Genomic DNA, 26,257 nt, shown 5'->3' on the forward strand with positions numbered 1-26,257 from the left:
CATGTGTCAACTGTTTCTCCGTGTAGTTAGTTTCTTTCTTTGTCTTTTTTTTTTTTTGAGAGGCAGAGTGGACAGTGAGAGAGAGAGAGAGACAGAGAGAAAGATCTTCCTTTGCTGTTGGTTCACCCTCCAATGGCTGCCGCGGCCGGCGCACCGCGCTGATCCGAAGGCAGGAGCCAGGTACTTATCCTGGTCTCCCATGGGGTGCAGGGCCCAAGTACTTGGGTCATCCTCCACTGCACTCCCTGGCCACAGCAGAGAGCTGGCATGGAAGAGGGACAACTGGGACAGAATCTGGTGCCCCGACCAGGACTAGAACCCCGGGGTGCTGGCGCCGCAAGGCGGAGGATTAGCCAAGTGAGCCGCGGCGCCGGCCCTCCGTGTAGTTTCAGTAAGTTAAAACATACCTGTCATACAAATAGTTTGTGTCAGAAGTGACTGAACTCATTAATGAGTTAAATACAAGATGATCAGGCTGTTTCAAAAAATATTTGAATCAGAGTTACATAGTCTGTCAGGAAGGGTGTGCTAAAGTAACTTAGCAAGTTAGACACAAAGCAGGCTAGTTTTCTGCAGAGTAATAAAACCATTACATTTGGGGTTCTCTTTCCTATTGGCCAAAAGTCAATTATTCTTACCAAACTGCTATGAATAAGCAGGTAATTTAGTGTTTGAGCGTTGATCAACAGAAAATAGCAAATTAAATAAAGACATTTAGTAGAGAATTAAATATGTTAGACAATCTTTTTTTTTTTTTGACAGGCAGAGTGGACAGTGAGAGAGAGAGACAGAGAGAAAGGTCTTCCTTTGCCATTGGTTCACCCTCCAATGGCTGCTGCGGCTGGTGTGCTGCAGCCAGCGTACTGTGCTGATCTGAAGGCAGGAGCCAGGTGCTTCTCCTGGTCTCCCATGTGAGTGCAGGGCCCAAGCACTTGGGCCATCCTCCACTGCACTCCCTGGCCACAGCAGAGAGCTGGCCTGGAAGAGGGGCAAATGGGACAGAATCTGGCACCCCGACCGGGACTAGAACCCGGTATGCCGGCGCCGCAGGCGGAGGATTAGCCTATTGAGCCGTGGCGCCGGCCCGTTAGATTGTCTTATTAGATAATATTTCAGTGTAGAAGGACTCAGTGCAGAAGGAGTGAGAATGACCCCTGGACCAACCTAAGGCGTGGCACTGCAATCGTGTACCCAGCACAGATGTCCCACCTGCCAAGAGATAGGCTGAAAGGGATGCTAAAAGAGATAAGGCCATGGTAAAAGATGGACCACAGAGAATATCTGTGAGGTCTGCTAAACCAGCTGCTCCAAAACCAGAACCCATGCCTAAAAAGGCTGCTGCAAAAAAGGATGAGAATAAACCTGCAGAAAATGGGGATGCCACTACAGACCAGGCACAGGAAGCCGGAGGTGCTGGAGATGCCAGGGGAAGTGGGCACTTTTGATAACTGTGTACCTCTGGTGACTGTGTAGTTTGAGATACTATTTTTTATGAAGTGTTACAGAAATGCAGAATTGTGTTTTACTTTATTTTAAAGCTATGTTGTTGGCACACAGAACACTTCATTGTTGTTTTTGGGGAAGGGGTAGATGTCATTAACTGAATGTCTCTGGAGCTGGGTTGATGTGGGGGGAAAACATCTTTCCCTTCTATTTTGAGAGACCTCCTCTTGGCTCCCAGGAGACATTCCCCACCTTTGACACACAGCCCCTGTGGCACAAAACATTGTGGTGTGGAAAAACCAAATTTGATTTTTTCTCCTCTTTTCCACCTCTCGGTTTGCCTTCAGCATAGACTTTACTCAGTCTATGTTGTGAACTGACTCCCCAAAATTTGTTGCCAGCATGATAAGCAATCTGGATGGCGTGGTGACAACATTGAGATGGTGTTAGGCAAAAATGCAAGGGTCCTTTTCTAGATTGTGGTTCTGCAGATTGATAATTCTGCCATTTCAATTTCTTTTTCTGAAAGTCAGGATTGGCTTGTGAAAAGATTTTAAACAAGATGCTAAATGGGAAATACCAACTCTTACTTCGGACTTTTCTTTTCAGAGCATCCAATGACGATTTCATTTGGTCTTACAGTGGTTTTCTGACTTTGGTAGTCCATTGCAGAAAGGAATTGAAAGGTGTTATATACTGTTAACAATTGTCTGCCCATGTCCTGCCTGAAATACCATGATTGTTTATGGAAAAAGTCTGTAATACAGCTATGTACAGTCTGGCTGGGAAAAAAAAGGAAGAACTCAATCACGCTTTTGCCTTAACTTCATGTTCTGCAAACATTTTATTATCAATCAAGTGCACATCAAGTAACATTTTTTTTCCATGCCTAAGTTTCAGCATCCATAAAAGGGGTAAATAATATATATTTTATAATACTGCTGTAAGTATTATATGACAACTGCAAATTGTATAGCTATGAACTGAGGCCCAGTAGTTTTCTATCTATGCCTTTGGGTTTTAAAGACAGCCAGACTTAAAAGGTCAGGAATTAGCAGAATTCCAAGTACTGCCCTTGCTTATCCAGCTTATGCCAAATGCTCTAGAAATCAGACAAAAATAAAAAAGTCAGAAAAAGCACTAATGGTATACTTGCTTCCCACCTGTGTATTGTTACCAAACAATAAGTTTTCCTTGTGTGGGGGGTGGCAAGCAGAAGTGAATTCAAATTTTTGAGAAACATTTTAGCTATCTTTTATTATTTTTAATGATTTAAACATGTATAGTAATAGCTTATCTTGATATAAGAGCACCTGATTCTCCTGTAATTGGCCACATTGACCTGATTTATGATGAGAGTGCCTCCCCAACAGACTCTCTCTCCTGTGATCAGTGGCCACCATGGAGTCAGAATATTAGGATTGACCATGGAAATCTTTTTTTAAAATATTTATTTATTTGAAAGAGTTACAGAGAGAGAGAAGGACAGGCAGAGAGAAAGAGGTCTTCCATTCACCGGTTCATTCTCCAATTGGCCACAACAGCTAGAGCTGTGCCTGTCCCAGGAGCTTCTCCCAGGTCTCCCACGCAGGTGCAGGAGCCCAAGGACTTGATCCATCCTCTACTGCTTTCCCAGGCCACAGCAGAGAACTTGATTGGAAGTAGAGCAGCTGGGACTCAAACCGGCGCCCATATGGGATGCCAGTACTGCAGGCTTTACCCACTATGCCACAGCCTCGGCCCCGTGGAAATCTTTTAAGGGTCATTTCTTTATTGCTACTTTTTCTGAGTTTCATGAATCAAGTAACTAATAGTTTTAAATAATCATTTCCAACAGAACTTTCTTTGATACTGGATATATTGATTACCTGTACTGTCCAATATGGTGGTTCCCCAGTCACACATAATCATTAAGCAATTGAAATATCCAGCTGAGGAAATCAAATCTTGGTTTTATTTCATTTCAATTAACTTAAATTCAAATTAAATAGCATCATATAGTTGGTGTATACTGTATTGGACAGTGGCTTCTGGACTGGAGTCCTCCGTGTACCATATTAGATATTGAGAAGTGCCCCCAAACTGCTCAGTCAAGCAAATGCACTCTCCAAGGACAGGAATTGTACTTTATACTCATCTCTAAACTTGCAATTCCTTTTATATGAGGTATTCTTAGGAGGTCTTCTACTTCTGAGGAGATGCAGTAGATATGATTTCCCTTAGTCCTACTAAGCCTGAATAAAAACCCTCTGTGCTTACTCTTCCCAGCAGTCTGATAAGGATTACAAACTGGGAGACAAAGAGTTACAATATTTTATAGCAAAGGAAGCCTTTTAAAAGATGTGTACCTCCTAACTATTAAATGACTTTGCTGTCAGCTCTACCAAAGAGGCCAGTGAATATCTAATGAGGTACATGAGGTGAAACTGGACTGAAGTGGGCATGGCGAGAAGAGTGTTTCGCAGGGCGATCAGCGCAGTCAAATCCTGCCAGCATTAGTTTGCAGAAAGGCACCTTCATTGAACTGCAGACAGAGACTTTGACTTGTCCAAGGTCACGAAAGGTCAAGGTCAGACTTCCTCGCATAACGCCTTTCTCACTCACTGTAAGTGACCAGGCTCTCCATAGTTCCCCACTTCGAGCTTTGTGAAATAAATGATGCTTGGTCACTTGCCTCCAAATGGGTACGCTCAGTGTCTCTTCTTTATTATTCTTGACTTCAAGCACATTTCTTTAGCTGCACCATCTCAATTCACTAGAAAATTTCAACAATGGAGAGCATAATAAAAATATCAAATGCACTTGAAACAAAGATGCACAAATCACATCTGGGCTTCAGGTACTGCATGTGCATTTACATTTAATTCCCGTCATGATTTCCTAGAAGCTGTGGTAAACTGCTATCTGTAATCTGATTTTTTTTTGGCCATTTATCTCTTATTCTCTCTCCTGTTTCAGCCTCAATTTCAAAAGTGAGGGAAACCAACCCAGTTACTGTAATCAGAACCCATGCAAACTAAGCCAGGATCAAAATTAGGAAGGGTTACTGATTTAGAGTTACATTCAAACCTTGTTCCCTGATGGACCCTGATTAGATTTTGGATATGACTGTGCAGCAGTTAGCCTAGCTACTTAGTCCTTTTATTCCTCTGCTGAGTCTGGCTGAAATCCAGAGTTCCAGGCCGCTGCAGCTATGTCTCATTGTGGCTGCTCTGGTCACTTTTCTACTCTTGGGTGGAGATTGTCTGCCCACAGAGTCTCTATAGAGAAATGGTAACGGGGTCAGCATTGTGGTGCAGTGGGCATCCCATATGGTTGCTTGTTTTTAGAGTCTTGGGTATTCCACTTCTAGTCCAACTCCCTGCAATGTGCCTTCTAGGATCCTGGCTTTCTGCCTTTGGCCTGACCCAGCACTGGTGGTTGTGGTCATTTAGAGTGAACCAGTGGATGGAAAAATCTCTCCTTCTCTCTCTCTCTTTCTGTAACTCTGCCTTTCTAAATAAATCCTTTTAAAAAAGATAGCAACAGTCTAGTCTGAAGTGGAGAATGAATATTCTTATTTGAAGCTTCCTTTTTGAGGAGTAAATGGCTAATAAGCGAATGTCACCCTGTCATCCACACTTCTTGATGAGTAAGTTTGATAAGGATTTTTTCCCCCCTCTACAACTGTGGTTTTCAAACTTAAGCAAGAAGTAGAATCACTTGGAGGGCCAGGTCCTATTCAGAATTTCCGAGGCTTGGATGGAGCCTGTAATTTTACATTCTTGTGGAGTTCTAAGATTTGTGGAGCTGGCCCAGCACCACCTTGTGAGAACAGCATTAACTCATCTAATCACATGAATAACCAGTCTCTGTAGTACTTCCTGAACTTGGAGAATGGGGTATTGCCATGGGGAGGTGGAGCCCAGGGAGCTTATCTTGAAAGGGACCCCTAAAGAGATAAGTGAAGACACAGAATGGAGATGGGAGTTCTCAGTATCTTACCTGCTTTTTATTTTATTTTACTTATTTATTTTTTATTTACTTGAAAGACAGAGTTACAGAGAGGTATAGACAGAGAGAGAGGTCTTCCATCAACTGGTTCACTCCCCAGATGGCTGTAACAGCCAGAGCTGTGGCAATCCGAAGCCAGGAGCCAGGAGATTCCTCCGGGTCTCCCATGTGGGTGCAGGGGCCCAAGGAGCTGGGCCATCCTCCACTGCTATCCCAGGCCATAGTAGAGAGCTGGATCGGAAGTGGAGCAGCCGGGACTAGAACTGGTGCCCATTTGGGATGCCGGCACTTCAGCCCAGGGCGTTAACCAGCTGTGCCACAGCGTTGGCTCCCATACCTGCTTTTTAAACCAAAAGCTGGCCGAGTAGTGATTTGGATTATGGAAGAAGGTAGAAAGGAATCATTGATGCCAAGTGTTTGTGTGCTGCCATTGCTGTATTTGGAAAATCCTACTAAGCCAATTAATTTGTGCCAATTAAGTATATTTGCAAGCCTGGGTTCTAGAAAATTACAATCTTTACAAAACATTTTCTGAGTCCCCAATATCCAAAAACATTGAACTAAATGTTTTTAATACATTATTATATTGAATTCAATCTACATAACCACCCCATTGGAAGGAATTTTTATCTTCTATTTTATTGATACTAGAACTTCAGCTAAGTGAAGAGATAATTTGCTCAAAGTATTACGGAATTTAAAATCAGTTTCTTTCTTCTTCTTCTTTTTTAAAAAGATTTATGCAGGAGCACAATTACGTGGGCCATCTTCCACTGCTTTCTCAGGCACATTAGCAGGGAGCTGGATCAGAATTGGAGCAGTTGGGTCTTGAACTGGCACCGTATGTGATGCCAGTGCATCAGGCTGCAGCTTTACCTGCTGTACCACAATGCCAGCCCCTAAATTCAGTTTCTTAGGTAAATATATGCAAAGCCCACTATACTGTAAAGGCTGACTCCTTTCCATTCAAATGAGTGTGTGTGTGTGTGGGGGGGGGTATATATGTGTACATATACAAATGTGCACAGATATCTTAGAATAAAAAGGAAATTATCTCATTCCAAGGAATTTAGCTTGCAATCACAAAGTACAATTTCCTTGAGATCATATAGGCATTTGTTAGTAATAGAGCAAGATCTTTCCTTTCACTCTCTCCAGGGAAGGATGACCTCATACTTCAATTTTTAATAGGGACATAAGAGGGATCATCAAAAAGTTTACAAGATATGACTAATATGAAAAACTGTTCATAGATTTAAAAATGTTTTTTGCACCAAAACAAATTGTTTTTTAATTTCATTTTCTTTGAATTTCTTGAAGTACCCTCGTATGTATTTCTGCCCTGAAGTTTGGAGGAAGTATTTTATCAGTGGCTCACGATAATAAATTTATTCCTCAGCCCTGCACCCCTGAGAATGTGGGGTTTTAACAGCTCTGGAGAAGATGGTGAGGGGAGTGTAATTACAATCATATAAGTAGAAGTATAAATTTGTACTTTTTGCTTAACATACATGCTCCTCTCTTTGTTCCAGATGCCTCTCTCTCACCAAGGCAGGGGATCCATTACTTACAGGTTGTCAGTGAATGATTGGTTAGTGTAGACTGAGATGGATGGGGGTATTGGGTTTTTTGGGTTCTTTTTGAAATTAAGAAATATTTTCGAGGACTTTTAAAATATCCTTGATGTATGAATCAGAGGAAAGGAAACAGGGAATTAATCAGTGGTTGTTGGCTTTAGTACCAGAGGATGCTGGATGAATCTTGGCTCTACTTTTGATCAACTAAAGTAGTGTAAGTGACTGTTTTTTAAGGCTCAGGTTCCTAATCTATATCATGGAAATAATCTTATTAGTTTTTATAAATGACTAAGTGGAATGAGGATATAAAATGCCCTTGGCACAGAGTCAAACCATCATTAAGCAACGCAATGTGATGTATAAGTAATATCTCTGGTTATTTACTTATTTTTTTTTTTTTGACAGGCAGAGTGGACAGTGAGACTGAGAGACAGGGAGAAAGGTCTTCCTTTGCCGTTGGTTCACCCTCCAATGGCCGTCGTGGCCGGCACCCTGCGGCTGGTGCATTGCGCTGTTCCCAAGCCAGGAGCCAGGTGCTTCTCCTGGTCTCCCATGTGGGTGTAGGGCCCAAGCACTTGGGCCATCCTCCACTGCACTCCCGGGCCATAGCAGAGAGCTGGCCTGGAAGAGGGGCAACCGGGACAGAATCTGGCGCCCTGACTGGGACTAGAACCCGGTGTGCTGGCGCCGCAGGCGGAGGATTATCCTATTGAGCCATGGCGCTGGCTTGGCTATTTACTTCTAACATTGGCAAAGCACATCCCCATCATTTCATTCTCGCACCAACCACTTCAGGTAAGCACATCCTCCGCTCTCTGCTTTCCCATGTGCTTCAGACAGAGATTGCAAGACCTGAATATATTTTCAATATAAAACTTTTTGTCCATCAGCTAGAGTGGAGGTAGAGGATCCATAAGGCCTGTGAAATGCTAAAGGACTATTCACATCAATTCATACAGCAAAGTGCTTATTGAGTGTGATAGTCTATATAGGATACCTGCAGTTTAAGTAAGTTATTGTCTCATTTAGTTACTAATATTGGTAGGTTACAATGATTTTTGAAGTTAAACATTTATATATGAAACATACATAATTATAAATTTTTCAATCTTTTTTTCCCAATTCCTTAATACAAGTTGATAAAATACATGATATTTGTAAAAGATTTATTTATTTGAAAGGCAGAGTTACAGAGAGGGAAAGAGAGAGGGAGAGGCAGATACAGAGGCAGAGAGAGAGAGAGAGAGAGAGATAAAGAAAGAAAGAGGGAGGGAGGGAGGGAGGTCAGTCCTCTAAATACTGGTTCACTCCCCAGATGGCCACAATGGCCAGAGCTGCGCTGATCAGAAGTCTGATCCGAAGCCAGGAGCCAGGAGCATCTTCTGGGTCTCACATGCAGGCCCAGGGGCCCAAGGACTTGGGCCGTCTTCTACAGCTCTCTCAGGCCATAGGAGAGAGCTGGATTGGAAGTGCAGCAGCTGGGACTCGAAATGGCGCCCATATAGGATTCTGGCACTGCAGGAGGCAGCTTTACCTGCTACACCAAAGTGCAGGCCCCTGATTCTTTTTTTAATATTCAGCTGGAAAATACCTTGGTCAAGTTGCTGCGTGAGTAGTATTTTGGAACTTCCTGGTGTGCAGTGAGGTTTCGCTGGTAGAAGCAGCCCTTCAGCAGAAGTGCTTCCTCCGTGAAGAGGAAGGCAAAGGCTGAGCCGCTGTGGTGGGAACTCTGGCTGTCCACGGGGATTATGTTCTTCTCTACCTGGCGCATGTCGGGATTGCACTTCCCTCCCTGTTTTGAAGTTGGTTTTTCATGTGACTTGCTTCCGCTAATGGAACTTTTTAAGTGATGTGTAATGACTAAGTGCTCACTTGCTGCTCATCCCATCCCACTCACCCACTGACCCATTACCAGGTTTAACTGTGCTTCTCTGCTCTCCAAAGGCCCGTGAACTTTGCCCCTGAGGTTAACCACTAAGATACAGAATATGTTCCCCACCCCTGCAGCCTCAGACAGACCATTCTAAAAATCAGTCCAACATATGATGAACTTTCTGGATCATGCTGTCTGCTGGGTTCCCCACATTTGCGATGTTCATGCTGGTTCTCCTGAACCCTCCTATAAAAGAAAATCCTTTCCAGCTTCATTTCAGACACATTCAAATCCTTAGGTTGACACGCTACCCCTATTGCAGTAGTCATCTTGAAAAATGTCACTCATTACCCAAATCTAGCTTTGGTTTTCATTTGATGATAACTTCAAAATATTTGGTAAAAGTTTTGAGTCAGGGATTGATAAAATGTATGTGATATGTATCTTTTTATGACACCATTTTTGTTTTATTGATGTATTTGCATGGATATATATATATATATATTTAATGAGTGTATAGTGTATATATATATATTTGCATGGATATATATATATATAAAATGAGTGTGTGAGAGAAAGAGAGAAAGTGAACTTCAAAAAACTCATAGAAAATGAAATTAAAAGATATTTATTTTGGTGCAACTTTAAAAATTCTCTGAGGTTTTTGTGTGTAATATGTCTTGCTACTTTTTAAACTGAAAAATAATAGCAACACTTATTGGGTACTTACACTAAGCTGCATAAAGAGCATCACCCAATCAATTTCTGACAAAAACTCAATGAAGTATGTCCCAGAAATATTTCCATTTTACAGATGTTAGGAAACAAGGTCTAGAGTTTAAATATTCATTCAAGATTCCACAATTGTTAGATTGCTCTTTAAATATTCATGTCACTCTTCTCTGATTTGGAGTTGTTTAGGTGTTGTTTAGGTTTAGGTTTAGTTGTTTAGGTTTAGCTACCTGGTTGTTACAAATTATTGAGCTTTAAAAATCAAATTCCTATTTAGCAGGAATGAATTGAAATGGTTTTATGTATAAGACTCCAGGCTAGACACAGGAAGGACAAAAGGATGAATATAAATCCAAATATTTTCAAAGGCTTTGCAGAATATTGTGGAGCTGAGATACAAATAAGGAACTCTAAAATGAGATAGAATATAAATGACACAGTACAATGATGAATGAAGTACTAAGGGAATCCAGGGGAGGGAAGAAGTCTTTCTGATGTGAAGGAAGACCTTTAAAGTGTGCTTTTAAAGTCCATGGGATTTGGAGTGAAGAGAAGGCAACAGTAAAACTGTGAAACTGAATTCCATGGACAATCCTTAATTTAAAAGTGAAGTTTGAGCCATAAAATTGTCTTTAAAAAAATGAACTCAGGGTAAATTACAGAATTTAATTTATAGATGCATTATAGTTAAAAGGGTTGTGAAGATGAAATAAGCTGGTGCTGGAGAGGTAAGGAGAAATAAAGTACGTTGCAAAGAATACACTGCTAGCTCAGTGTCCCATGAGACAGCTAAATTAGATAGCTGTGGCAGATCCAAATCCCTGATGACATTTTGGAAGCAGATGCTATTTTTTAATCCAGAGATACAGAATTAAGCATCCCCAGAAAGTGCTCAGAGAGGAAAATGGCCTCTGTGTTCCATGATTTAAAACGTGGTCTCATCCCAGATTAGCTGCAGAGGGACTTTGGTGTCTCATACAGTAAAGAATTTGGGCTTTCTTTTGAGCAGGGCACTTCTGTTTTCTGTGCCTTCCAGAAAATAACTAGTCCCTCTTAGGACTGTGTCATCTGCCAGGATTCAAAACAAGAGAATAATTTTTCCTGGTGTGTTTTTCAACGTGTCATTGGCTGTACTTCTCTTTACTGGAAATGTTACACCTTGGTATCTCAGTTGTGCTATTTATTCCTGTCTCTTTTCTAGCATCCTTTCTTTCAGCATCCAAACATCTTTGTATTTTAATTCTAAAAAAAATAGAGAGATTGTGTTTTAGTGGATAGGTGGTTTCTTACCATGGGTTGGTCAATAGCAGTGAGTCTCTGTGCTTAAATTTAGGGGGTTAAAAACCCAAGTCATCGCCGGCACTGCGGCTCGCTAGGCTAATCCTCCACCTGTGGCTCCAGCACTCCGGGTTCTAGTCACTGTTGGGGCACCGGATTCTGTCCCGGTGGCTCCTCTTACAGTCCGGCTCTCTGCTGTGGCCTGGGAGTGCAGTGGAGGATGGCCCAAGAGCTTGGGCCCTGCACCCACATGGGAGACCAGGAGGAAGCACCTGGCTCCTGGCTTGGGATCGGTGCAGTGCACAGGCCGTAGTGGCCATTTGGGAGTGAAACAATGGAAGGAAGACCTTTCTCTCTGTCTCTCTCTCTCACTGTCTAACTCTGCCTGTCAAAAAATTCCAAGTCATCTATTTCTAGAGTGAGCTACAGACTCATTCTGATTTGATTCAGTAAAGAGCATACATTTGATGTCAGGCTGACACACTTGGTTTTCAAACCCAGCTCTCCCACTGCATAGCGGGGGTCTCTTGTTTAGTGGTCAAAGTACACGTCACTGCATAGCGGGGGTCTCTTGTTTAGTGGTCAAAGTACACGTGAGTTGGTCTGGTTGATGCTCCGAGAGGGTGACTTTCATATGGAAAAGTTATCCACTTTGGTAGTGAGGACTCAATTCTTATGTTTCTTGTATGTTCACTTCTCGTGTGTGTCCACTGGTTGTCCCCCAGGCTCTCATGGGCTTCAGGCTCATGGTGGTCAACAATAAGTTACAGAACTCAAACCTAGGTGGGTGGGACCCCAAGTAAGGTAATGGAAGAAGGAAAATAAATTTAACAAATTCAGAACTTCAACATATCTCTGGAAGAATTCAGGGGACAGATTAACTTCCACATGCACATTCTGAGCTTTACTGTTCCAACTTGCCAGTCCAGTTGCTTGTAGCATCCTCAGGACAGTGCTACAAGCCTGGGAGACATTGACTTCCTTGAGTATAGAGAGGTTTGTGTGTAGAGTGAAACTTCTAAGCCTCGGAAAAGAGTTAGGCTGCCTCAGTGTATATTAAACATTTCCTATTCAAAGAGTTTAAAATCTTTCTTTCCCACAAAAACTTAGGGCTTGCATAGACAGCTGGAGGATTCCTATGGTTTGAACATGTAGTTCCCTGAAATTTCAAGTCAGTCCAACGTCTATCTGATGATTCTGCCCTGATATTAACTTTTTCCGCTAATTAGTTAATGATGACAGTAAGGAATAACTTTGAAAAATGCAGTTAGAAGATTAAAAAGTCCTCTTTTCTGTTTTGCAGTTTACAGGCCATGAGGCATGGGGTGGACAGCATTAAGCCCCAGACAAGCATGGAAACTTCTTATGGCTCCTGGATGCTGGCTTGCCTACGTGTGCAGTATTGCAAGAAGATGAATTGTGTAAAGGAGAGAGGGAGTGCCGGGAGCATCTAGAAAGGAGAAATGGGATATTAAGACGCATTTCAGAGCTCCTCTAGTCTCTTGACCATTTCTTTTTCCTTCTTAAGAACTATTTGCAGAGCTGAAACTGGAAAGAGATGTTAGTGACTATAAAGTCACTAAGTCATTTAAATGAAAAGCATCTATTGAAATAAACACAACTCAGATTGGTTGTAGCCAATTTTCATAATCTCTCTAAATCTCATCTTTTTTTACTTGCTACCATCCAAGATGCCAGATGTTTAATTTTTAGTTTTTCCTATGCTTAGTTAAATTCACCCTTTTCTGTTGGAGCTTTCTTAACTGGCAAATGTAGGACTGTTTACTTGTCACAGTCCAATTTATATCTTATTTGGTCTAATTGGAATGGACGAATAAACACAGACTACTTTTATATGCAATAAAACTAGTGGTGAGTTGGGCTCTCAGTGGTGATTTCAGATCTCCCCATGGGTGCATATTGTATACCTGATCAGACCCTTGTCTGTCTCACAAGAGATTAGAGAAAGAAAACACTTACCAAACTGAGAAAGTATGCTTTTCAGATATAAGTGATGTTGTATAGACAATCTATGATATTTAGTTATTGGGTGTTTTAAAATGGGTTTACTTGTTTGAGAAATATTGATTTTAACTATATTTCATGAGTTATCAAAGCTTTTAATATGCTCATGTTCATTGAATTATTAAAAAAATGTATGGCACTTTGCCTTGTTTTCTTTTTTTTTTTTTTTTTGACAGGCAGAGTGGACAGTGAGAGAGAGAGAAACAGAGAGAAAGGTCTTCCTTTGCCGTTGGTTCACCCCCCCAATGGCTGCTGCGGCCGGCGCATCGCACTGATCTGAAGCCAGGAGCCAGGTGCTTCTCCTGGTCTCCCATGGGGTGCAGGGCCCAAGTACTTGGGCCATCCTCCACTGCACTCCCTGGCCACAGCGGAGAGCTGGCCTGGAAGAGGGGCAACCGGGACAGAATCTGGCGCCCCAACCGGGACTAGAACCTGGTGTGCCGGCGCTGCAGGCGGAGGATTAGCCTATTGAGCCACGGCACTGGCCGCCTTGTTTTCTTTTTCTAAACCTGTACATCTCAGACTTTACATGCCTCAAGGGGAGAAAAGGTTTTTCTAAATGTTTAGTACAGCATCTGAACATGTCTTCGTACTTAAATATTTTTTTTTTACTCCATATTGAGTTGTTCTTTTTGTTTGTTTGTTTGTTTCTCTTGACTTAAGGGGAAATCTTTTCTTGTATTAATTGGGACTGTGTTTAAATATAGCAGCCAACTCCTACCCTCCCACCCCACTTCGAGGATATTTAATGTACATGTGTAAGTAAAAAATTAGGACCATTATTTATTTATTCAAGAGTAATTACTACTGAGTTTAGCATTGATCTTCCCAGGAGCATTTCAAGTGCGACTTTAATAGCAAAATTGCGATTGCCCAGAGCTAGCGAGGAGCACATCAGTTGGACTGATTGATGTCTGCCCTCTTTGCTCTCTGCTGCTGAGCTTTGTTTTCAAACAGCTGGGCAGCTCATCTGGCAGGAGGCTCCCAGGATCTGAACAGCAGTTTCCCTGGGAGTTTGGGGGATTACTGTGTGCAATCAAGGGTATCACACAGTGATGGGTAATTATGGATTAAGGGGATGAGCAATCAAGATACACTGTGTGGCAGGAGCATGCTATTTAAAATGTTTATGGACAGCACACAGTGACTGAAAGAATTGTCTCTGCCTCTTATTAAGGTTAGTTTCAGTTCAGTTTCCAAAACTCCAGTCACTTACAGGGTAATCCTTTCTGACTCTTTGCATTTTGTAATAATCATTTCTATTATTTGTGAGGTTGGAAAGCCAGAGACTGAAACAGTGACCTGCAGCAATTTCATCTAGCTTACTTACATTCATCTACCTTACTTATTTTGTCTAATTTAATCTAAATTATGTTATATTACTTAAATTCGTTTAGCTTACTTATTTGTCTAAATTTCTTCTAGCTTATTTTGTCTAATTCGTTAACTCGCATACTAAATTTTTTTTGACTCATCTACTTGGCTATTTAGCATACATACTTAGCTACACACTCTTCTTTCAATTTAAGATTTGCTTTATTTATTTGAAAGGCAGAGTTACAAAGAGGCAGAGGCAGAGAGAGAGAGAGAGAAAGAAGGCTTCCACCTGCTGGTTCACTCCCCAGATGGCTGCAATGGCCAGAGCTGTGCTGATCTAAAACCAGGAGCCAGGAGCTTCATCTGGGTGTCCCATGTGGGTGCAGGGGCCCAAGGACTTCGGTCATCTTCTACTGCTTTCCGGGGCTATAGCAGAGAGCTGGATTGGAAGTGGAGCAGCGGGGACTTGAACTGGTGCCCATATGGGATGCTGGCACTGCATGTAGGTGGTGGCTTTACCCACTATGCCACAGCGTTGGTCCCGCTACATACTTCTCAAAATGCAGACTATTTATCAATAAAATAGATGAATTTTCACTTTTTAAGTTTTGATGAATATTACCCTGACTTTGAAGTAGGGAGTATTTGCTCTGATTTACGGATTACTTTTGTTTTTTATGTATATAAAATATATTGATTTAAATCAAGGTTATCTGATTTTTAAAAAATTTCAACTGCTGTTTTATTCTTGTTATTTTATAGTTTAGGAGTTTTTTTTTTTTAATTTTGATTTATTTATTTGAGAGGTGGAGTTACAGGCAAAGAAAGGGACAGATAGAGAGACAGATGCCTTCCTCTGCTAGTTCACTCCCCAAATGGCCACAATGGCTGGAGCTGAGCTGATCCAAAGCCAGGAGCCAGGAGCCAGGAGCTCTTCTGGGTCTCCCACATGGGTATAAGGGCCCAAGCACTTGGGCCACCCTTCACTGCTTTCCCAGGCCATAGCAGAGGGCTGGATCAGAAAAGGAGCACCCAGATGCAAACCAGTGCCCATATAGGATACCAGTGCTGCAGGCAGAGGCTTATCCTACTACAGCATAGTGCTGGGCCCTGTTATTTTTCTAATTAGTAAGAAATCATCACAGACATGGATGTATAAACCTAACTGTGTCAGATTTAGAGGATACTGATTATGGTTGTGATTATGATAATAATGAAGAGAAGAAAATAATGAAGAAATGGATACAGAGAAGCATGTAGAGGAAGAAAGTTTTTTTTCTTTCTCTTTCTGTTCTTTTTACTAAATGCCCCATATGTTCTACTCAAGGTGCCAAAAGAGATGGTATATTTGGATTGTAAAGAAATAAACAACTGACATCAGAAGCTTGATGTTTCACTCAACAGGAGAATGATCCAAAATTATATGTGCTTTAATGACATAATGAAAAATATAGAACAATGGGTAGATATTAAAAAATGACTCAAACTACAGGGTGAAGTGTTAGTAGTACTATTTTTGTTTCCTTTCAGCTTTTCCCTGGTGATTATAGCTTTGCTGGTAAACCAGATCCTAATGTAACTGGGTGTCTCTGTCAGATATTTATCATCGTTTTTGTAGTCAGGGCAGCCAACCCTTGCCTTTCCTTTAGAGAATTCCCTACCAGGGCCTCCTCTGCCTCTGGTAATTGGACATGGGACATCCTCTAAATCCAAGTGCTACTCATGAGCACTTAGCACCCCATGCCTCTGAAGGAATCAGAAAGTGCCAACTTGATGTTCAGGGAGCACACCGGAAGTGCCTCCTGGGGGTTACAGGAATTTTCAGGGCAGTTAATTTAATTTTCTGAGGCTCGGCATTGGGTGATTTCAGGCTTATGTAGAGACCCCAGCATTGGTCCTTCTAGCAGGCCAGTGGGTGTTTGCACCCAGTGAGAGCAGTGCAATGTTTTCTGTGAACACATCTATCCCCTTTCTGACTATGTAGCTACTCAGTGTTTATCCAGTCCTCAGTGACTGATATTGTTAGTAAAGTTCTTCTATGCTGAAAGTAGACAGATTTTAAACTATTGATGATAGTTAACACCATCACAAAACTCTATTCTTTTAAATTAGCATTGTTACAAGCAAGTTCCATGATGCTCCATATTTCTGTGCCTACTGAATCATTTTTTATACCTATCATTTCTGAAAGCTTTTATATGAATGAATAAAAATGAAAAAGAGGGCATTTTCTCCCTTCATCTTCTTAGAATATCTCTTTGGGGGACAATGACTTGAGCTATCTCCATTCTTTAACTTTTACAAGATGGGTTAAGCTCTCTACAGATCGGAAAAAAAAAAAAAAGCCCAATCCTTAGTTTTATAATGCAGATATATATTCAAGGTCATAATCCTCATTTCCTAATGAGATGTGATAATGAATCTCTGGGATTATCTCAATCAAATCCTATGTGAATTTTGTACCTCCTCTGTTGCTTAAATTGAATGAAGATTCACCCTGAACTTATAGTCTGTTGTGTGGTCCATATATGCCTATAGTCTATTATGTTTACCTAAAATGCCTTTGTGTTTCATTTTGATATGAAAAGGTTAATCTCTATTAGGAGCATTATATTTTCCTAATATTTTACACCAGCAATCCTGTGGGAATCCTCAGAACAACCCATGAGATAGGAGGAACATTATTAAACACAATTTTTGTTGGTGTGGAATCTAAGTTTCAACAAATTTGGGTAAATTTTTCTAGGTTCCACAGCTGCTAAGTTGCATGCCTGAGGCTCACATTCATGCTTGTTTTCAGAATCTGCCCACTTTTTCTCTGTATGACATTGAATCTGTACCAGTGAGATGCATTTCTTACCATGCTTCTTCATAGTTCAAGGGTATCAATAAAAAATACGGTCAGAGAGATTAACAGCTTCAGACAAGGACCCACAGGTGCAAACTCAAGTCTTGAATTCAAGCATTCTGATTCCTGGGTTAGGTATCCTTCACTAGTAGTAGGTGAATGTGAAGAGAAGGATAATCTTGATTTTGAAGCTAAGTAAAGACTGGAAATAAAAGAGAAATGCCTCAAATGTAACATGATATTTTGTTCATTAGTGATTTTTCATTAATTTTATTTGTTAAAACATTGAATTAAAATATTATTTTTTATTACTGATTCTTTAGGTGCTCTCTTATATTTGGCATCTGGAACGAAAGTCTGGGTGATATTCTCACAAGCCCTACTGGACTTGCATGTGCTGACATTCTCATGTAAATTTATCATTATAATATCTTTCTATATTCACTTTTTATTATAATCATTTTATATTTATACAATTATGTACCCTTTTATAGTAATTATACCATTTTTCTCTTTGTGAATTTATTGGGCACATTTAATCCATCTATCTTGAAATTGAAAATTTTGAATTAGGGCCAGCACTGTGGCACAGCAGGTTAATGCCCTGGCCTGAAGCACGGGCATCTCATATAGGCTCCGGTTCTAGTCCCAGCTGTTCCTCTTCCAATCCAGCTCTCTGCTATGGCCTGGAAAATCAGTAGAATATGGCCTAAGACCTTGGTGCCCTGCACCCATGTGGGAGACCTGGAAGAAGCTCCTGGCTCCTGGCTTTGGATCAGTGCAGCTCTGACTGTTGTGGCCATCTGGGGAGTGAACCATTGGACGGAAGACCTCTCTCTCTCTCTCTTTGCCTCTCCCCCCTCTGTGTAACTCTGACTTTCAAATAAATAAATAAATATAAAAAATCTTTAAAAAATTTGAATTAAAAATATGGCATCATTCTGTCTCACTGTTAGTTAAATCTTAAGATTTGGTACAAGTTCCTCCTGTGGCCTAAGAATAGCTCCTTGCTCTTAGTCTAACTTCTTTTTTTTTAAATTTATTTTTTTATTTAGTAAACATAAATTTTCAAAGTACAGTTAATGGATTGCAATGACTCCCCCCCACAATAATTTCCCTCCCACTCACACCCCTCCCATCTCCCACTCCCTCTCCCATTCCATTCACATCAAGATTCATTTTCAATTATATTTATATACAGAAGATCAATTCAGTATATATTAAGTAAAGATTTCATCAGTTTGCACCCACACAGAAACACAGAGTGTAAAATACTGTTTCAGTACTAGTTATAGCATTACTTCACATTGGACAACACATTAGGGACAGATCTCACATGAGGAGTAAGTACACAGTGGCTCCTGTTGTTGACTTAACAATTTGACACTCTTGTTTATGGCGTCAGTAATCTCCCTAGGCTCTAGTCATCAGTTGCCGAGGCTATGGAAGCCTTTTGAGTTCGCTGACTTCGACCTTATTCCGACAGGGTCATAGTCAAAGTGGAAGTTCTCTCCTCCCTTCAGAGAAAGGTACCTCCTTCTTTGATGGCCCTGTTCTTTCCACTGGGATCTCACTCACAGAGATCTTCCATTTAGGTATTTTTTTTTCCAGGGTGTCTTGGCTTTCCATGCCTGAAATACCCTCATGGGCTCTTCAGCCAGATCGGAATGCTTTAAGGGCTGATTCTGAGGCCAGAGTGCTATTTAGGACATCTGTCATTCTATGAATCTACTGTGTATCCCGCTTCCCATGTTGGATCGTTCTCTCCCTTTTTTATTCTATCAGCTAGTATTAGCATACACTAGTCTTGTTTGTGTGATCCCTTTGACTCTTAGACCTATCAGTGTGATCAATTGTGAACTGAAATTGATCACTTGGACTAGTGAGATGGCATTGGTACATGCCACCTTGATGGGATTGTATTGGGATCCCCTGGGATGATTCTAACTACATAGCTTATGTACTTTATGGCACAGTATAAAATTTCATTATTCTGTCCATTTTACACTTATCCCATTTATTCAATCAACCATTATTTCAACAACTGGTAATTTTTCTAGGTGATACAATAGAGAGCAAGTATCATAGACTTCTGCCCTTTGTAGATTACTTGTAATGAATAGAATCAGGTAAATAACTAAGGTAATCAGGTAAATAACTAAGTCAAGCAGATGGTTAGAAGGCAGTAGCTGTCAAGTAGTTAAAGTCACGTAGATGTTAGAAGGTAATAAAAAAATAAAGCTGGGTAGTGGTTAGAACTTGCTATGAAGTGGGAAGTTTGCAGGACTTCAAGAATATAACTTTACTGGTTCCTGTTCACATAGTTGGCAAGTGAAGCCCAGTCTGACATGAAAATACTGTACAGCCTTATACAGGGATGTGAAAATTGAGTAGAGGGGTCTTACAGATTTTCTACCATTTCATACCTTCTCACTTTGATCAACTTGAAGGGGCTTCATTGGGAATCTTACACTGCTTCAAGTTTCATGGCAATTACCATCTCTGTTGGGAAGCTGGTCCACATTACCCTTTCTGACTCCTCTCCAGGTAGCTAGTGCTCCTGTCTCCTTACCTCTGTTCTCTGAGCTGTACCAGCTTCTGCTTTCCTTTAATCCCAATCCCATCATTGTTAGACTCAGGGCATACAGTTGGCCCTCATAATTCCTAAAGGCAGTATGACCTGATTTTCAGTCCCCTGGGTTTGGCAAAAAGTAAGTGTTTAAGTAATGGCTGTTGAGCCGGCGCCGTGGCCCACTAGGCTAATCCTCCGCCTTGCGGCGCTGGCACACCGGGTTCTAGTCCCGGTCGGGGCGCCAGATTCTGTCCCAGTTGCCCCTCTTCCAGACCAGCTCTCTGCTGTGGCCGGGGAGTGCAGTGGAGGATGGCCCAAGTCCTTGGGCCCTGCACCCCATGGGAGAACAGGATAAGTATTTGGCTCCTGCCATCGGATCAGCGCGGTGCGCCGGCCACAGCACGCCGGCTGTGGCGGCCATTGGAGGGTGAGCCAACAGAAAAGGAAGACCTTTCTCTCTGTCTCTCTCTCTCTCTTACTGTCCACTCTGCCTGTCAAAAAAAAAAAAAAATTAATGGCTGTTGAATAAATATAATAGAAGATTGGGACACTAAGTCAGATTTTCTAGTTCTTAGAAACCTAAAGAGTGCTGAAGCATTTCTTTTCTTTTCTTTTTTCTTTTTTTGACAGGCAGAGTGGACAGTGAGAGAGAGACAAAGAGAAAGGTCTTCCTTTTCTGTTGGTTCACCCCCCCCAATGGCCGCTGCGGCCGGCACACTGCACTGATCCGAAGCCAGGAGCCAGGTGCTTCTCCTGGTCTCCCATGCGGGTGCAGGGCCCAAGGACCTGGGCCATCCTCCACTGCTTTCCTGGGCCACAGCAGAGAGCTGGACAAGAAGAGGAGCAACTGGGACAGAATCTGGCGCCCCAACTGGGACTAGAACCTGGTGTGCAGGCGCCGAAGGTGGAGGATTAGCCTATTGAGCCGCGGCGCCGGCCTTAAGCATTTCATAATAACAATTTAATACTTTTCTAAGAGTTTTATCAGAGAATCTTTAAAATATCAGTCTCTGGCTGGAGTTGTGGTATGGTGTGGCAGCTTATCTGCCACTCATGATGCTGGCCTCCCAAGGACACTGGTTCAAGTCCAGGGTGCATCACTTTCAATCGCTACTGCTAATGGCCTGGAAAGAGCAACAGAAGATGGCCCAGTGTTTGGGCCCCTGACATCCGTTTGGGAGACCAAGATGAAGCTCCTTGCTTCTGGCTTGCAGCCATCTTGGGAACAAAACAGCAGATGGAAGATCTTTGTCTCTCCATCTCACTCTGTAATGCTGACTTTCAAAATAAGTAAATAAATCCTAAAAATAAATTAGCAATTTCCTCTAGTGTATTTGGAACTAATCTTCTTTCTTTTTTTATTAAAATTTCTTTTAGATGAAAAACATTAGCATCTCAAGAGGCAAGAGAGGCCAACCCATAAGTTATGAATTCTCTCACAAAAATCTATGTGGGTTAGAAAACTGGGCTTATCACAAGCACAGGGCTCACCTTAGCAGGATTGAACTACGGGAAGTCCCTTAACCACTGCTGGTTTTTCTTTCATTGTTGATGGATGTAGCATATATCTTTATCTATTGATAGAAAAATAATAGGAAACAAAAAATATATATAATAAAACATAAAATAATATTTAGGCTGATGTATTAATAGGAATTTTGAAGTCAAAGACTTAAATAACATTATTGACTGGGGACTAAATAATCTTTTAATTTTTTCTCCAGAATCTCAATGTAATCCCAAGTAATAATTTTGCTTTTTTTCTACTTAAAATATGAGATAGATCTCTTGCTTTTAATGTTCTTTTACATAATGAACATTTGTATTTCAGCAAACCAGTTTATTAATTTTTTTATTTGGGTGACATTTATCTTAGACATATACACTTGGCTATGCTTCTTCATTACACATTATATAAAGGTTCACTTCATAGTCAAAATCCTTTATAGTGCAGTGCAGTCTGCCCTTATAAATTAGATGCTAATTAATGCTCTTTGATCTGCTCATTTATTTATATCAATTCTTTTTTCTTACGCCAAGGCTCATGAAAGCATATAAATTGTATTATTTATTTTTATGCATTTATTAAGATTTACAGAAGAAAGTAGTAGTTTTAAAAATTATCTAACAGGCCAGCACCGCGACTCAGTAGGCTAATCGTCCGCCTTGCGGCGCCAGCACACCAGCTTCTAGTCCCGGTGAGGGCGCCAGATTCTGTCCCGGTTGCCCCTCTTCCAGGCCAGCTCTCTGCTGTGGCCGGGGAGTGCAGTGGAGGATGGCCCAGGTGCTTGGGCCCTGCACCCCATGGAAGAACAGGATAAGTACCTGGCTCCTGCCATTGGATCGGCACGGTGCGCCGGCTGCAGCACACCTGCCACGGCGGCCATTGGAGTGTGAACCAACAGCAAAGGAAGACCTTTCTCTCTGTCTCTCTCTCTCTCTCTCACTGTTCACTCTGCCTGTCAAAAAAAAATAAATAAAATTTAAAAAAATTATCTAACAGACCACCACATACAAGGTGTTACCTTATCGGGAATATTATTGACTATGTAATATGATTTTCATGAACTTATGAATTGAAGCAAACGATTCTTACACAGTTCTGTTTCATTTGAGGTTCTTTGATAAATGCTACAGAAATGAGAGAAATAGCCAAATCATTTTGATATAAAGATTATAGGAGAAACTTAAAGTGCTGGACTTTATTGAAGAAGTAAAAATGCTTGAATTATGAAATAAGTCCATATATTTAATTTATTCTATCTTTTTAACACCAATATCTGTAATTTTTCTTATTCCTATTTTATAGCGAAGGATCTGAGACTTGGGATAATCAAATATCTTGCCTCAGGCAGGTATAGGAGCGTTCTTGTCACCCAGACCAGGGTGTATGAAGGAGCATGGGGAAGACCAAGGAGGATGCTTGGCTGCCATATGAGTGTGGCGAGGGTTCTGAGACAAGGCTGATGAGGCAGGTGTGGTGGTGCATCAGGGGTTGTCTGGGAAATGTTAAAGATACCCAATTTCATCCACTGTGTTTTGGAAAGATCACTCTTGCTGTGGTATGAGAAATGGATTGGAGGGACTGTTGTAGTTGTTCTTGGGAGATGATGCCAGTGTTGGTGGCAGTGTCCACAGGGAGATGGGATATTACTCAGGGAAGACATATAGGACACAATATTGATTGGTTTGTAATGAAGAGAGGTGTAGAAGAAGAAGGAATTGGACATAATTCTCAGATTTCCGACTTGTGTGATCAAGTTGAAAGGGGACTTGTTCGTTTCAATTGGAAATGGAAAAAGAGGAGCCATTGTCAGGGTTATATTGTAGGTTGGTTCTAATATTTGAAGAAGTATGTTTGGAACTTCTAGTATAGGTGATCCTTACGGGGTTCAGGAGAACTGGTTGCACTGGCAACTTGAATTTGAGATCAATACGAAATAATATTCTTTACTGCAGAATTCTTCAAAACGTAGCTTGGAGAACCTTCATCAGAAGCCGCTACATATTCTTTCTGTTTCTCTTACCTTCTTAAGTGTCATACCTCATTGGGTATCTACCTTCAGTGGGGAACACGAAGGCTCTGCTTGTGCTGGAGTTCCAGCTCTTCCAGTTAATATTGTAAGCATAGGACATTTATTTAACCTCTCTGTCCCTTAGTTTATTTCTTTCCAAAATAGGAATGAGAATAAAACAAGCTAATAGGGTTGTCTAAAGGTTAAATATGTTAATACAAATTTTAAACTCAATATACATTCAATGAAATAAATGCCCAATAAATGTTAGATATCATTATTGTCTCAGGGACTTGTTAAAATACACAATACTGGATCCTGATTCAGGGTCCGCATGTACTTCACATTTCAGGATAGGATATGCACTTGAGGATGGGTTTGGCTGAGTTTACATCTGAGGGTAGAGAATAGAGCGGAATCTTTTGCTTCTGACTAGGCAACATCAACATTACCTGGTAGATTCCTTAAAAAGACTATTTCTTGGACCTTAATACAAATCTTCAAAATAACTAATATGGATTTAGTGTCTATAAAATCCCTGTTTAAAAAAATAGTTACTTTCTCTTTTATTTCTGTGTGTGGGTGATAGAGAGAGAGAGAGAGAGAGAGAGAGAGGAAAGAGGGAGAGAAAGAGAGCGAGAGTGCTCTCCCATTTGCTGGTTTACTCCCCAGTAAATGGACTCTCAGGGCTGGAGGACTTGAAGCTAAGAAAAGGAATGCAATCCAGGTCCCCTGTATGGATGGAGGGAACCCAATCAATGGAATCATCACCTGCTGTCTCTGGGGGTTTCCATTGGGAAGCTGGGATTGCAGAGGATTAATTAAATTCAGGTACTCCTGTATGGGACACAGGCATCATCACTAGTGACTTAACTGCTAGGTCAAATGCCAGATTTCTTTAGTTTTTAAGCAAATTCCTGAAGATCTGGTTATGCTCACGTCCAGCCATGTATGGAGATACTCTTTTAGATAATGTATTTTGATTTTATGTCAGAGATATCTGTGTATCCACTTATACATGCATTCTCCTTATAAAGGACATGGATGCCCATCTGTGAGGATGTTTCTAGTCAGGTTATTGTGTGGCTTTCTTTAGTCAAGGGACTGTGGGTAGAGCCCAAGGCTTTTAGGATATGGCCACGATCCTTCCATAATCTCCATTTCCTTTAGCTCATTGGCTGTGAAGCACAACTAGGAGCTAAGGATGGTATTTTGAAAAGATGGAAGGAATTTAGGATCTGGCAGAAGGCATGCAAAGAAGGATGATGTATTACATGAATAGGAAATTTCTGCCGAGTTAAGTCACAGAACCATCGAAGTTCCTTGTTAGTCCTCTGGTTATCCCATCTGTTCCTCTATGTGAATTGTTTTCTAAGGAAATGGGCATAAGAAGTCCTATGAGGGGATTAGCGTTGTGGTTTTGTGGGTTAAGCTGCAACTTATGGCACCAGTATCCCATATCAGAGTGCCAATTTGATTCCTGGCTACTCCTCTTCTGATCCAGCAGAAAATGGTCCAAGGACTTGTGTCACTGCCCCCCACAAAAGAGACCTGAATGGAGTTCTTGGCTCCTGGCTTTGGGCTGGCCCAGGCCTGTCTGTTGTGGCTGTTTGGGGGAATGAACCCCTGAGTGGAAGATCTCTTTCTCTCTTTTATAATGCCTTTCACATAATTCATATTTTTTTGGCAGGCAGAGTGGACAGTGAGAGAGAGAGACAGAGAGAAAGGTCTTCCTTTGCCATTGGTTCACACTCCAATGGCCACCCCGGCTGGCGTGCTGCGGCCGGCGCACTGCGCTGATCTGATGGCAGGAGCCAGGTGGTTCTCCTGGTCTCCCATGGGGTGCAGGGCCCAAGCACTTGGGCCATCCTCCACTGCACTCCCAGGCCACAGCAGAGAGCTGGCCTGGAAGAGGGGCAACTGGGACAGAATCTGGTGCCCGACCGGGACTAGAACCCGGTGTGCCGGCGCTGCAAGGCGGAGGATTAGCCTAGTGAGCTGCAGTGCCAGCCCATAATTCATCTTTAAAGAAGAAACCTTATGAGGAGATTCGTCCTGACTTCCTCATTGATGTGAAACCCAAGAATAAAAAGAATAAAGATCTTTATTTAATTATAGTAACTTAAAATCATGTCTATACAATGTAGCATTTCAGTTATTACTGATCTTTTGTGGTTTTTTTTGTTGAAATTGTACATTTGAAAGGAAGATATTTATTAAGATGCCTAAATCTCTTTGAACGTAAATTATTGACAGCCAGCAGCTTTCAGATGAGCCTCATCCTCTTCTATATTAGCTCAGATGAAGCTTAGTGGTTTTCTTTCAAATAGGAAATGGGTCTATAGTATGTACCTCCCAAGAAAATGCCCTGGCTTATAAAATTAAAAAAAAAATGCTTCTTCTAAACCATTAATTAAAGGCATAAATCTCTCTTGAATAGTGTAAACATAAATATTCACAAATTTTTATTTTTAAAGCAGACTGGCTAAATTTACATATAGATTAAATTTGAAATGTATGAAATATTGTTTTCTTTCATCCTGATGATGTAATGCCACTTACTTTCAGTGGTTGTTGTTCATGGACTCATTGCCCTTAGGGTCATGCTTTCTGTTTGAAGATGTGAGAGCAGACTAACACAGGGTTAACTTGCAAATTGCTTCAAAGAAGGCAGGGGCAGATGTGCTGCAGAGGAATGGAGGGATGTAAATCAGAGTGAGGTGAAATTGATTGATGGGACTTGAGAAAATCATGTGAATCCTGTCTCCTCTCTAAAATAAAGTTTATGTATGGGGTTGCTGGGGATAGTGAATGTTGAAGGCTTCTTGTTTGGTACAACCTTTGATTAGAATCTCTTCTTGGAAAATATAATTTTATTTCCTGGAGGTTTATTGTACACACACACACACACACACACGCATGCACACACACACACTCACCCCTTAAGCCAAGTTATCTCATACAGACTCACTTGCAAATATCACCAACTCCACAAAGGAAATCTTTCCCCAAGGTAATAATATAATCTCATTGTTTGTTAAAAGCCACTAGTTAGGATATAACTACTTGGTTATTTTTTCCACT

The 26,257-nt window shown here is 41.3% G+C and overlaps 1 long non-coding RNA gene across 13 annotated transcripts in view; it reads left to right on the top strand.

The window, feature by feature from the left end:
* LOC149121928 (uncharacterized) overlaps positions 1-26,257 on the top strand; it is a 352,265-nt gene that overhangs the window by 180,600 nt on the left and 145,408 nt on the right. For 4 of the 13 annotated variants that reach the window (XR_016221595.1, XR_016221598.1, XR_016221601.1 and 1 more), the window contains one exon: positions 12,200-12,927. The exons of the other annotated variants lie outside the window; for them this stretch is intronic. This is a non-coding gene — a long non-coding RNA (uncharacterized LOC149121928). Of the gene's footprint in view, positions 1-12,199; positions 12,928-26,257 lie in introns of those variants that run through there. 13 annotated transcript variants of the gene reach the window in all.

This window comes from Oryctolagus cuniculus, chromosome 15, assembly GCF_051225735.1.
Source record: "Oryctolagus cuniculus isolate XC-2025 breed Fujian yellow rabbit chromosome 15, ASM5122573v1, whole genome shotgun sequence".
NCBI lineage: Eukaryota > Metazoa > Chordata > Mammalia > Lagomorpha > Leporidae > Oryctolagus > Oryctolagus cuniculus.